The sequence below is a fragment of the Pan troglodytes genome, chromosome Y, assembly GCF_028858775.2.
Source record: "Pan troglodytes isolate AG18354 chromosome Y, NHGRI_mPanTro3-v2.0_pri, whole genome shotgun sequence".
Lineage (NCBI taxonomy): Eukaryota > Metazoa > Chordata > Mammalia > Primates > Hominidae > Pan > Pan troglodytes.
In genome coordinates this window covers 28680612-28692641 of record NC_072422.2, presented here as the reverse complement: position 1 = coordinate 28692641, position 12030 = coordinate 28680612, and the positions used below count along the sequence as shown (strand labels likewise).

General features: G+C 37.4%; 1 pseudogene; it reads right to left on the bottom strand.

The window, feature by feature from the left end:
- LOC112209235 (anosmin-1-like) overlaps positions 1–12030 on the bottom strand; it is a 184898-nt pseudogene that overhangs the window by 59243 nt on the left and 113625 nt on the right.

Here is a 12030-nt window from a genome sequence, read left to right as displayed (position 1 = left end):
GAGCAGGCCTGGGCTGCAGTCATCTAGGCACCATATTGAAGGTTATGAGACAAACCCATACAAGGCACTAGAGCAAGCCTAGGTAACAGCCATATGGACTGCACATCAAGAGTCACATGTAATTCTGAGTTATGAACCTGTTACTATTTGATTAACTGCCTTTGTTCTGCCTCTGTATCCTTGCTTTCATGTCACTACACTTCATGCCACTGTAAGCTTGTTTCAAGCTAGCCCAGCCACTTTTTGAAGTGTGTATAAAAGTCAAGCACTGTCTTTGCTCTAGGCCCAGTTTTTGGATGTTAATCCGCTGGGTCTGAACGCATTTGATTAAATTATCCTGTTTCACCCCATGGTCTCTTTGGACCTCCTTCATTCCAGCAACACTTCTACACCCTGCTCTGCTTCCCTTCTTACCTACCACATTCCTGGATCACCTCCTAACTAACCTGCTCACACTCAAAGCCTTCACTTGGATCAGCTTTTGAAGGTGTCTTAACTTTGGTGGGCAATCTTTATTTGTCAGACATGCATTTCAAAGCGGCAAATATCAACTTACATAGGAATATGCAGACACATTAACACCTTGTGCTCAGAGGATTTATGGTGTTTGTTCCAAATGGAATGGGACAGAAAAGTTTAGGTAGACCTTAGGATCTGGCAGGACTGATGGCTCAGGAATGACCTGTGAAGGTAACTTACTTGGTACAAGGAAGCAGTCCCACATTCTTAATAAAGAGATGAAAAGTAAAAATGAGAACTAGGCATTAATCTATTAAACTATTATTCATTTTTAATTTTGAAGCCAGTTTCCCTTCTCAAGTACCAGGAGGAAATACAGTATAGTTAATTTAAATAAGCAAATATAAAAATTATCTGAAACTCTTACAAAAGTTAATGATTTTGCCCATTCTATATTCATGCATTTCTTTTGGTAGAGAGTTAGCAATAAAAATATTCAGAAATGTTATTCACCAAGAAGAGGAAAAGCATGAAACTAATTTACCAACCTATGAATAACTTAGAATTTACTATAAAAACAGATGAGTTAGGTCTAAGTTATGTGCAAATAAATGGGTTAAGAAAAAATTAAATAGTCAATCCATTTTGGCAAACATAGACTAATTTTGTATTTTAAAATAACTATAAGAAAGATAAGGATAAAAAGTCTGGCTTTTCTCTGAAAATCAGCTTTATAGCTCATGAATCCCAAGCAGTGAATCTAAACTAAATGGAACTCATTTTATCTATTTTGTTTGTTTGTTTAATTTTACTTTTATTTCCTGAGGTATTCATAGCGGATGAAAACAAACAAATGAACAACACACACACAAAAAAAACCCTTCCCCCTTTCCTTGACACAGCCTGAAGTTGTCAAACCTGGCTCTCTATCTAAATCAAATAGAACAGAAAATTGCTTAGGCTTTGCACAGACGGCTACATTGGAAGTGGTCATTGTTTTTTTAAAGTAATTATAAACCACTGGAAGACTGGTACAGTTTTAGGTCTGGAGCAAACAGGTATAAATGGGCATTTATTGGATGAAAATGCACCATTTTTTGAAACATAGCAGTCATTGCAGTCATCATTAAAATGTTCTAGCTCTTCAGGTGGACAAATACTCAAAATTTACATTTCCATGTGTCTCAATTTGAGGTGCATCCCAAGTGTTAGTTCTTGTACTCTTATATATCAAAAATGTAAGCACTGAATTCATAGTAGATTCCGTTTTCAGTAAAGATGCATCACAGAATGATAGGAATTTAATGAATCAATAAAATGGTGGAAGACACTCCCTCCAGTATATGTCTAAAAGAGACTTAACCACTTCACTAACAGGATGGTGGCACCTCTTCCTACCTTCCTCAAGCTCATCAAATGTAGAAAACAGTCTCACTGGGAAAAAAAAATGTCTTTAACAACTTTTTTGAAATATGTAATTTCCATACCATAAAATCCTCTCATCTTAAGTGCTCACTGACATTCTTATATTTACTGTGTTGTGTAACTATCACCATCACTGGGTTCTAGAATGAGTCCATCAACCCACAAAGATTGATCCTTCATCCCTTACTGAGAAAATTTAAAGGTAGAAACAACAACGCAACATTTTCTGTCTTTACCTTCTCTTTTTATTACTCATGTTTCATTTCCTCATATATTGAACAAGGATTTGTTGGGCAGCTACTATGTGTCAGGTACTGTTCTAGGCAGTGGGAATCATAAGTAAAAAAGAAAACACATCTGGTCTTATGAAACACAGAAACAGACACACACATTCATCCTAATTGGATGCAAGGAGAAACAGTGCACAAGATTAATAAGCAAAATACTAAGGCAGGGTAGACAGTCATAACAGAAAATAAGAACAAAAATACAACACGGGAAAATGGATTTGTTTGCTTGTTTGTTTATACATATATGTAGCATGGCTAAAGATGCTTTTGCTGGAAAAGAGGTATTTGTATAAAGAAGGTGAGCCAGACAGCCTTTCAACAATCTGAAGGAAGAGCATATCCCCAGTCCAGGACCAAGCAAATGCCAATATCCTGAAGCAAGGGAAAGATTATGGTATTCAGAGAACACAGAGGAGCCTAGCAGGATGAGGAGGAAAACAGGGAGGTTACCGATGAAGTCTAAGAGGAAGGAGAAATGGGGGTCAACTGGGTCTTAAAATCCATTGTAAAGAACACGGCTTCTACTCTGAGTCAGATGGGGGAAGCTGCTGGGACATGTTGAGCAAAAAACTGATGGGAAGTGGCTCAGATTTTAGAAGGATCACTCAGGTGGCTGTGTTGAGAGAGGACTAAAAAGGAGGGGATCCAGAAGTGGAAATTCAGAAGCAGGGATGAGAGGCCTGGGTCTGAAACCCAGGATCCAAAAGTGGGGATCCAAAAGAAGGAATGAGGGGCCACGATCAGGAAACAGGAATCCAGAAGCCTTAAGGCAGAAGTCAGGAGGCAGAAGTGGAGATGTGATTAGGAAGCTAATACAATTCCCAGTTAAAGACAGAAGTGAGCTGATTAGGGGGAACATGGCAGGTGAATCAAGGCAGATCTGAGGATTTGCAGTGGCTTGCAGAAAATGTTTAGAGTCGAGAATGACTGCAGGCTTCTTTTGCCACAAACTGCTGCAAGAGCAGAATTGCCGATTACTCAAATGGAGGCTATTGAGAGAAAGAGTGCTTAAGGGGATGCTCCTATTTCCCGAAAGGGAGTAATCATTTATTGATCACTGTGACTGCTATGCTTTTGGCCTTTTAAAAAAAAAAATTAGGTTTTTGTAAGAAATAGATTAAGCACCAAACTGCAGGATACTCCCCGTTCCATGGGATTGCAGTTCAGATACATGGGTAATAAAGGAAGCTAAAGACACAAAATTAACTTTATTTCTAACTTTAAATTTTCCCAGTAAGGTATAAAGGACATTATTGGGGTGATGGACTCATTCTAAAACTAGATGAGGGTGGCCGAGGCGGGCGGACAATGAGGTCAGGAGATCAAGACCACCCTGGCTAACACAGTAGAACCCCATCCCCACTAAAAATACAAAAAATTAGCCAGCCGTGGTCGTGGGCACCTGTAGTCCCAGCTACTCAGGTGGCTGAGGTAGGAGAATGGCGTGAACCCAGGAGGTGGAGCTTGCAGTGAGCTGAGATCGTGACACTGCACTCCAGCCTGGACGACAGAGCGAGACTCCGTCTCAAAAAAAAAAAAAAAAAAGAAATAGAAAAAACAGAAATTAGATGATGGTGATGGTTGCACAAGTCAGTAAATACTAAAAGTCACTGAACTGTACACTTGAAGATTATCGGGGGACCTGCCCCGATAATCATGTAGGTTCTTTTCTATTTTCCTAAGCGTTGGCTGGTTGAGAAATCAAGGGACAGAGTACAACAGAGAGAAATTTTAAAGCTGGGCATCCGGGGGAGACATCACACGTTGGTAGGATCCGTGATGCCCCACAAGCCACAAAAACCAGCAAGTTTTTATTACAGAGTTTCAAAAGGGGAGGGAGTGTGCAAATAGGTGTGGGTCACAGACATCAAGTACTTCACAAGGTAACAGAATATCACAAGGCAAGTGGAGGCAGGGTGAGATGATAGGACCACAGAACTGAGGCAAAATTAAAATTGCTAATGAAGATTCAGGCACCATTGCCACTGATAACATCTTATCAGGAGACAGGGTTTTGAGATCAACCGGTCTGACCAAAATTTATTAGGTGGGAATTTCCTCTTCCTAATAAGCCTGGGAGCACTATGGGAGACTGGACTCTATTTCACCTCTGCAGTCTCGACCAAAAGAGACAACCACGCCCGGGGGGGCAGTTCAGAGACCCACCCCCAGGTACACATTCTCTTTCTCAGGGATGTTCCATGCTGAGAAAAAGAATTCAGCGATATTTCTCCCATTTGCTTTTGAAAGAAGAGAAATATGGCTCTGTTCTGCCCGGCTCACCGGCGGTCAGAGTTTAAGGTTATCTCTCTTATTCCCTGAACAATTGCTGTTATCCTGTTCTTTTTTCAAGGTGCCCACATTTCATATTGCTCAAACACACATGCTGTACAATTTGTGCAGTTAATGCAATTATCACATAGTCCTGAGGCAATATACATCCTCTTCAGCTGACAGGATTAACAGATTAAAGTAAAGACAGGCACAGGAAATCACAAGGGTATTGATCGGGGAAGTGATAAGTGTCCATGAAATCTTTACAATTTATGTTTAGAGATTGCAGTAAAGACAGGCATAAGAAATTACAAAAGTATTAATTTGGGGAACTAATAAATGTCCATAAAATCTTCATAATCCATGTTCTTCTGTCATGGCTTCAGCCGGTCCCTCCGTTTGGGGTCCCTGACTTCCCACAACAGAAGATAGGTGAATTTTATGACATAAAAATTATATTTCAGTAAAGTTATTTAAAGCATTTTTCCCAGTAAGGATCTTTCGACATTTGGTGAGAATGAGAAACAGATGTGGCCCCACCTTGTTAGTGATTAAGTTGGCTTTAGAGATCATACAGGGAATGTCTACCACCTTTTGTCTGATATGTTAAACCTGTCATTCTGGGATTTTCTATATTTAAAATATAATGGAATCTTCCATTAATTCTGTGCAGACATTTTTGGTTTGTAAGATTTGAAGAACTAAAGCTTGGAATGTTCCTCACAATGAGATACATGGAAGTGTGAATTTTAGGTGTGTTTGTAACAGTGACAGAACAACATTTTAATGATAACGGCAATAGTTGCATTTTCCTTAAATAAAAGTCCACTTAAATTTGGGAGATACAGTTCCCATTCTAGATTATTAAGTTGCTCCGATATACCAGAAAGTGTCAGAACAGCTTGACCTTCCTACTCTCCCCCAGATCCTGGCCGATCTCTGCCCAGATCATGGGAATAGCAAGGCTGTATAATGAATCATGGGAGCAAAACCACCTTCATTAGACAAGAGGTGCCACCACAACTCTTACAGGAAATTATTTAAGCATCTGTCTCTAGAGGCTGGGAACAGCTTCCATCTGATGTCTGAATTTGCAGTCTTGTTCATAGGGCACCAGCCCAAACCCTGCAGGCAACTGAACAGATGGTAACACATTTTGACCACAACATGTCTGAATCACATTTGAACCATAAAACTTAAGGTGATGCATTCTGAAATTTTTTATTGATCACTGCCTACTAACCCACAATTAATTATTTCACATGCCTCATTAAATTTTCAGATCAGTTGGAGACAGAGTCTTAAGACAGGGTTTGATGTCTTCATTTACAATTTCACTTTAAAGTTTGCTTAGTTCATGAATTTGCCTCCTTAGGAGGGGAAAAAAAAAAAGAACAGAAAAAGAAGTCCCCCCCCCACCCCACATTTTAAAAGGCTTTTAAATGTAAACGGTTACATTATTTATTAATGTCACAATCAATAAATTTATGTAAAATAAAACAAATTTAGTTTCTGCATAAGAAGATAACTTGTGATTAGTGGGAGAACAAGATAACTAATCTATATTTGTGAAACCAGATCCTTAGAAATTAGTCAAGCAGATATCTAAATTTGGAAGGTACACAGCCATATGGACACAACTAGAAAATAAACCTGCTTCAACTGTCACAGATTAACTGCAAATGTAACACACTGTTCATTTGTTTCCACAGAGATTTTAAAATATCATTGCAGTCAGAACTGAACAAAATTATAGCAATGATTAAATTACTAGGGAGGGGTTTAAATTCTAGATGTTATGAAGCAAAGGGAGGAGTCAAATTCGCTCTCAATTTAACAATCATTTCAAGGAAGACTATTTTGTCTAGAGTAGCTTAAATTCAGTCTTTCTCTTTGAAAATCAACTGAATAGTGCTTAATGCAAAATATCTTTAACGAAAAACTCAACAGATGTTGATAATGAAAACCCCCCGCCACTTCAAAGTTTTTAAAAAAAAAACTCCCTTATGTTATCTTCTGTGACATACTGCAGGCAAAATTTCAAGTTGTCCTTAACCATAAATGTGCACAGTACCTTCAAACACATCTGGTCCCATTCTTTAAAACAGCAAAGCCACCTGTTGAGTCTTAAGACAGGGTTCATAAATATGAACATGGTGACAGTGAATCTATATTCCATGTATGTATGTATTTAAGACTGACCTTTGGAAGAACAGAAGTGTTTGCTGGGGGCAGTGAAGCCTCGAGTTCCATGCACATTCACAGCAGCCACTCGAAACTGGTACCATCAGTTGGGTCTTATGTCAGTCAGTTGAACTCACTGGTCTGTGGTCTGAGGGGACATTTCACAGAGCACAGAAAACATGTCACCTTTTATTCTCACATGTTGGTTGGATCTGTTTAGAAAAATACACTAACCTATCAGCCAGTGCAGCTGAGCCTGTCTTCCTTCTGATAAGCGCTGCTTATCATGCCCAGTTATGAAGAGAGCTGTCAGGGATCAAGGAATCACTTATATTTCACCCCAAAGAATTAAACATCTCTTGAAGTCAAAATCTCATGACAAGAGCTTGGGCTATTTGTAAATCTGGTGATTAATTACAGCATTTGAGCGATTCAATCAACAGAGAATATTTATGAGTAGCCATTATTACATTATAGACAAGAAGATGAAATCACCTCCAGGTTACAGAAAGAAAATATTATTTTAACTCACATGCCAAATATAATTATAAAAATAGCTATAACAACCCACATGCTTAAAGACCACTAACAATTTCTGGAAGTAAATTATAACCTGAGCCACTGTTTAAAAAAACCTTTGAGTAAATCACGTAATGTCTGTGAAGAACCAGTCTTGATCATAAAGGGTGAAATGTGTTAGCATGTATTTGTTCAATAAAATGCCCAAAAGGGGAAAAATGACAGTGGGGAAGATCAGTAGGTTTTGCTGTCTCTAGTGCTACAATTTTAAGATATCAAATAACTTTAATAGTCTTCATACTATATACCTGCTTTCAACAATGTTCCGTGTTTAATTTCCATTGGTAGGATCTTGAAAACCTTTGCCTTGAATTCCAAAAAATAACCACCTACAGTCTGTGCCTTCATCTACACCAGGTGCTGAACTCAACTTGCTCTTTGGATGAAACTAGGGAAACAGGATTGGATTTATACATTCCTACACTTCTGTTTATAATAACTGAGGTTATAACAACCTCAGCTTATAAGAACATGAAAACGACTGTCATGTTTACATCAATATCTAAAATAACATTTCTGAGAACAAAGGAAGAATATGAACTCTTACATGTAACTTTCTACCTGCTTTGGCAGACTTTGAGAAAACAGTTTCAACTTCATCATTTAGTTTCAGCTGTGAATTTAAAAAGCTTAACGTCAGCATGGTATCTACAGTGTTTAGCAGACAAGGAGGTATTATATGTGGCATTAACAGGATAAAATAATAACAACAACAACAATAAAAGAGCTTTTGTCTTTCCAAAAATCTTTTGGAGACAAAAGAGATTATCTTATTTTCAGTTATTTTCATAAATCTTCAACTAATTTGGAAAAATTTCAAATGAATCTGTACCATGATTTAGGAAAGTATGGCATGTAAATCAAATGGAATTTCAGGCTGTATTCTGAGTAGCTTTATGTTTTATTGAAGCAAAGTTTTTTTATAAAATAAGTATAGAATAGAATTACTGAATTGATTTGACCAGGTTTTTTTTTCTAATTTAATGTTGTTGTTGTTTTACATCAAACTTCTTACTTATTTTAGGGTTTTTACATTGTTTTATTTTAGTGCTTAACCCCTTTGAGATAGTGCTATTTAGAAAATATTCTTCTTGCAAACACCTAAATAATGACATTTATTTTTCATTTACTAACAAACATATAGGAATCTAGTCCTTGTAAAAAAATGACCTAATTAACTTAAGGTGACAATTTTTTCCTATAGACATAAATGTGGGAAGGCATTTTCATTGTCTAAATGTATGGAACAGTTTCATATTCAGAATCTGTTACTTTTTACATCCATGTATGGTTTCTTGTGTGTGTGTGTGTGTGTGTGTGTCTGTGTGTGTGTGTGTGCATGTGGTGGGAGGCAGCAAGTAGCAGCTGGTTGTGCTTTTAACGGCTCGTAAAAAGAAAGAAGATAAAGAACATTTCGCTTTTCTCATCAACAAGACAGAAGACGAAGACGCAGTGTTAAGATAAACTCTGGGAGTGTTGCCATGCAGATGGTGTATCAGTTTTTAAGCTGACTAAGACAAAGAAGAAATCACTGGTGAAGGTTTATGGGCTGCTGGCTATGTCCCAATAAGTAATTTTGTAATACAAATCTTACCCCATGCTCCTTAAGTCTGGGTGGGATAAAGGAATAAAGGCAGGAGAAACAGAAGAGAAGGCATTTAGATGATTAAATATCAAATTAGTCCTCATAAAGTTTCATTTCCCTTACTCTAATTGGCTTTGAGTTTGGCTGAGGGAAATGTGGTTCTTGGAGAAAATACATGTGAACACATTATAAAATTATCTACCTTCTATGTATATTTCGGAGAAATTATTCCAATGGTTGAGCCTCTGAGCATATTCGTTTGTATCTGTGAAACTCATCCTCTCTTTAGCAGACCATTATATTGTTTATTCCGTATCTGAGTAAGTAATTTCTGTAGTCAAGCTATTTTGAGGCATAGCAAGTTAATTTTATGTGCAGAGGTATGTAGCAGACACTACCTCCAGGATGAAAATCAAAGTCTATATGAAGCTTTTACCTGTACCACTGTCTGCCAATGAGTGACATTGTCTTCTCTAGGATGGATTCCATAATTCCACCTTCTTCGTACCACAAACATCACAGGCTCAATAGGAATATGGAATTTGGAGGACCACTTACCTCCAGCTGTCCAGACGGCAGTTCTGTAAATCGTAACCCTTCTCTGGGCTTCAGGGGGACACCTGAAACAGGACAATATCAATTAAAACAATCTGCATGTAACTCAAAGTATAAGCTGAGGAAGAACAAATCTGGAAGAGATGAATCCGATCTGATGACAACTGAGATTTCCTTTCATAAAAGTGGCCTCTTCATACAGGGTTTCACTTCTGAAGTCTTCTGACACTCCATTCAGCTATTTGCTCCTTTTTGTTTTAAGTTTTCTTTTTCTTTTTTTTTTTTTTTTAGAGAGTATAAACTGATTCCTGATTCTGAACAAGTGATTTATTCCTTGGTAATCTCTACAGCAGTCATTTCATGTGCATTCTTCTGAATAAATCATGTTACAAGGTTGTTTCACTTGAGGTTAACATGGAATTAACACTATGAGATCACTATAAAGCGTTTCAAGTCATTTTCCCATTTTTTAACATGCTCTGTGTCTACTGATACATTCTAAGGTCATTATAACATGGTTTCCAGATTTGATCTTCCTTCTTTCTCAGGGAGTTTTCCATTTAAGGAAAGAAAACGCTGCAAAGTGAAATCTCTTCATGTGAAATCTCCTGAGTGATTTTCAAAGCTCAAGTCTTTTAGATTCTGCAATGACTGCTCAAGCACTCCACCATAGTCTTAATGGAAAATAATGAATTTATAATGTTTGGATTTTGCATGAGTGAGTGCACTGCTCCAAAAGTTTCTCATAGGTGTCTCATTTTAAAGCAGTTAATCATTCTGATTTCTTTCTCACCTTCTGTACATGTAAGTTGTCTGGCAACTGATATATTGAAGAACCACAGTTCAAAATAGCAGACATTTCTGAAAGGGAATTTGTTAAGAAATTGGTAATACTAATGGAATATGCAAAACTAAATGAATAAGATAGAATCTATGTCACCATGATGGTGAATGCCATCAACAACAAGAACACCAATTACCATTAATATCATTTTCTGTCCACAATGGTCATTTGCTGAAAGCAATGAAAACTCATTTGAAAGGCTATTTAACAATGCTTGATTTCTTCTTCTATTTTCTAAGTTTAAAAGCAGAAGAAACTGGAAAATGTGCAAACACAAAATGCAAATAATGTTTGATACATGCTGGTGACATGGCTGAATTTCAACTCCTCTTTCATTTTGATCTTAATTCACGGTAAGCCTGGTTTAGAAAAATTTTACAGTCATCAAAGATTTAGATGGATGGAGTTGAATAATTTTTAAAAAGCATATTTATATATGGTCAAAGTCGCTGATTTTCAAAAAATATTTTTTAGAGAAAATGTTTACCATACTTACTGCATTCTCCTTTTTTATTGCTGATGGGTCATGGCCGAGTAGCAACCTTTAATTTACAATAAATTTGTCTCTCCTGATCCTTACTGTGAATTTGTGAAGTGGGTAAAAGCTTAATTATCTACTTATTGAATGGGAGATATTTGAGTCTAAGGAAGATTAAATAAGTTGCCTGGGGCTACGATCTGATCTCAGTTTTCTCTCTGAAATACCTGCTTCTTTCTACATTTCATAATAGAAAAGGCCACACAGAGAGACAGAAGAAAGAAGTGGTTTTGATAGATATGCAAATCCTTTGGATATTTTTCTTCTAAGATCCTCAGCTTTCTTGGTGGATCTGGGACTTCACCAAGTCAATCTTTGACTCCTGTTCTGCCATGACATGCATTTCTTTCAAGCTTGTATCCTAAACTTTTCTTCTCAGTGCATAATCATAGCAATGGGGGTACCTTGACTTGGATAATTAGCATATTGCTACTAAGCAAATGTTTCTCCAATCTATCCCTAATCCCTGGCTAAGCTGCAGACCATCTTTTCCACCTGCCTGCTCAATTTTTCTGTCCCAGATATGTCCCTTCTACTGGGATATCTATCTTTATGACAACTTTATTCTTTAGAATGGCTAAGGGATCTTAGAATCTTTTTGATATGTTCTTGAAGCTAACAACATTTAGTTGTTTTACTGCATAATACATTTTCAAGAATCCACAAATCATTGTGTCGCCATGGTGGTCACCCAACTTTACTCCCCTCCTTGTTCTGACCTTCACAACAGCCTTTCAACCTATTTCCCTGCACCTGAATCTCTTTCACTAATGACCCCTTATTGGTACTTTGTGGTTATTTTTCTAAAGTAGAAGTGAGGTTCTCTCCTTCAGTTTCCCAAACTCTTTCATTGTATCCTATTCTCTATAGAATGAAGAGAAACTTCTTGACATCCCCTTCAAGGCATCCATCTTCATGATTGGCTACCATTTTATTTGTCAGTCTACCTCCCAGTATCTGTTTAATTTTTGTCACAGATATTATCTACAAACCCAGCTTTCCTAGAAACACATTGCCAGGTACTTCATAAAACCATGGGCTGTTTGTGGTGTTTATTTTTTTTTCACTCTGAAATGTCTTGCCTTCTGCTTTCTAACTAAAGACCTTGAATATTTCCAGGCTCAGAAAAAATGCCACCACTCTGTGACACATCCTCTAAATTTCTCAATCAGAAATAAAGGCTTTATTCTTTTGACCCCTTCAATGCTGAACCTCTAACTGTCAAGACATGCGTTTAACTGCTTCTTGCTGCAGCAAAGTCATTTAATGATGCCAGTTTTCCCATTAAGCCATAGCC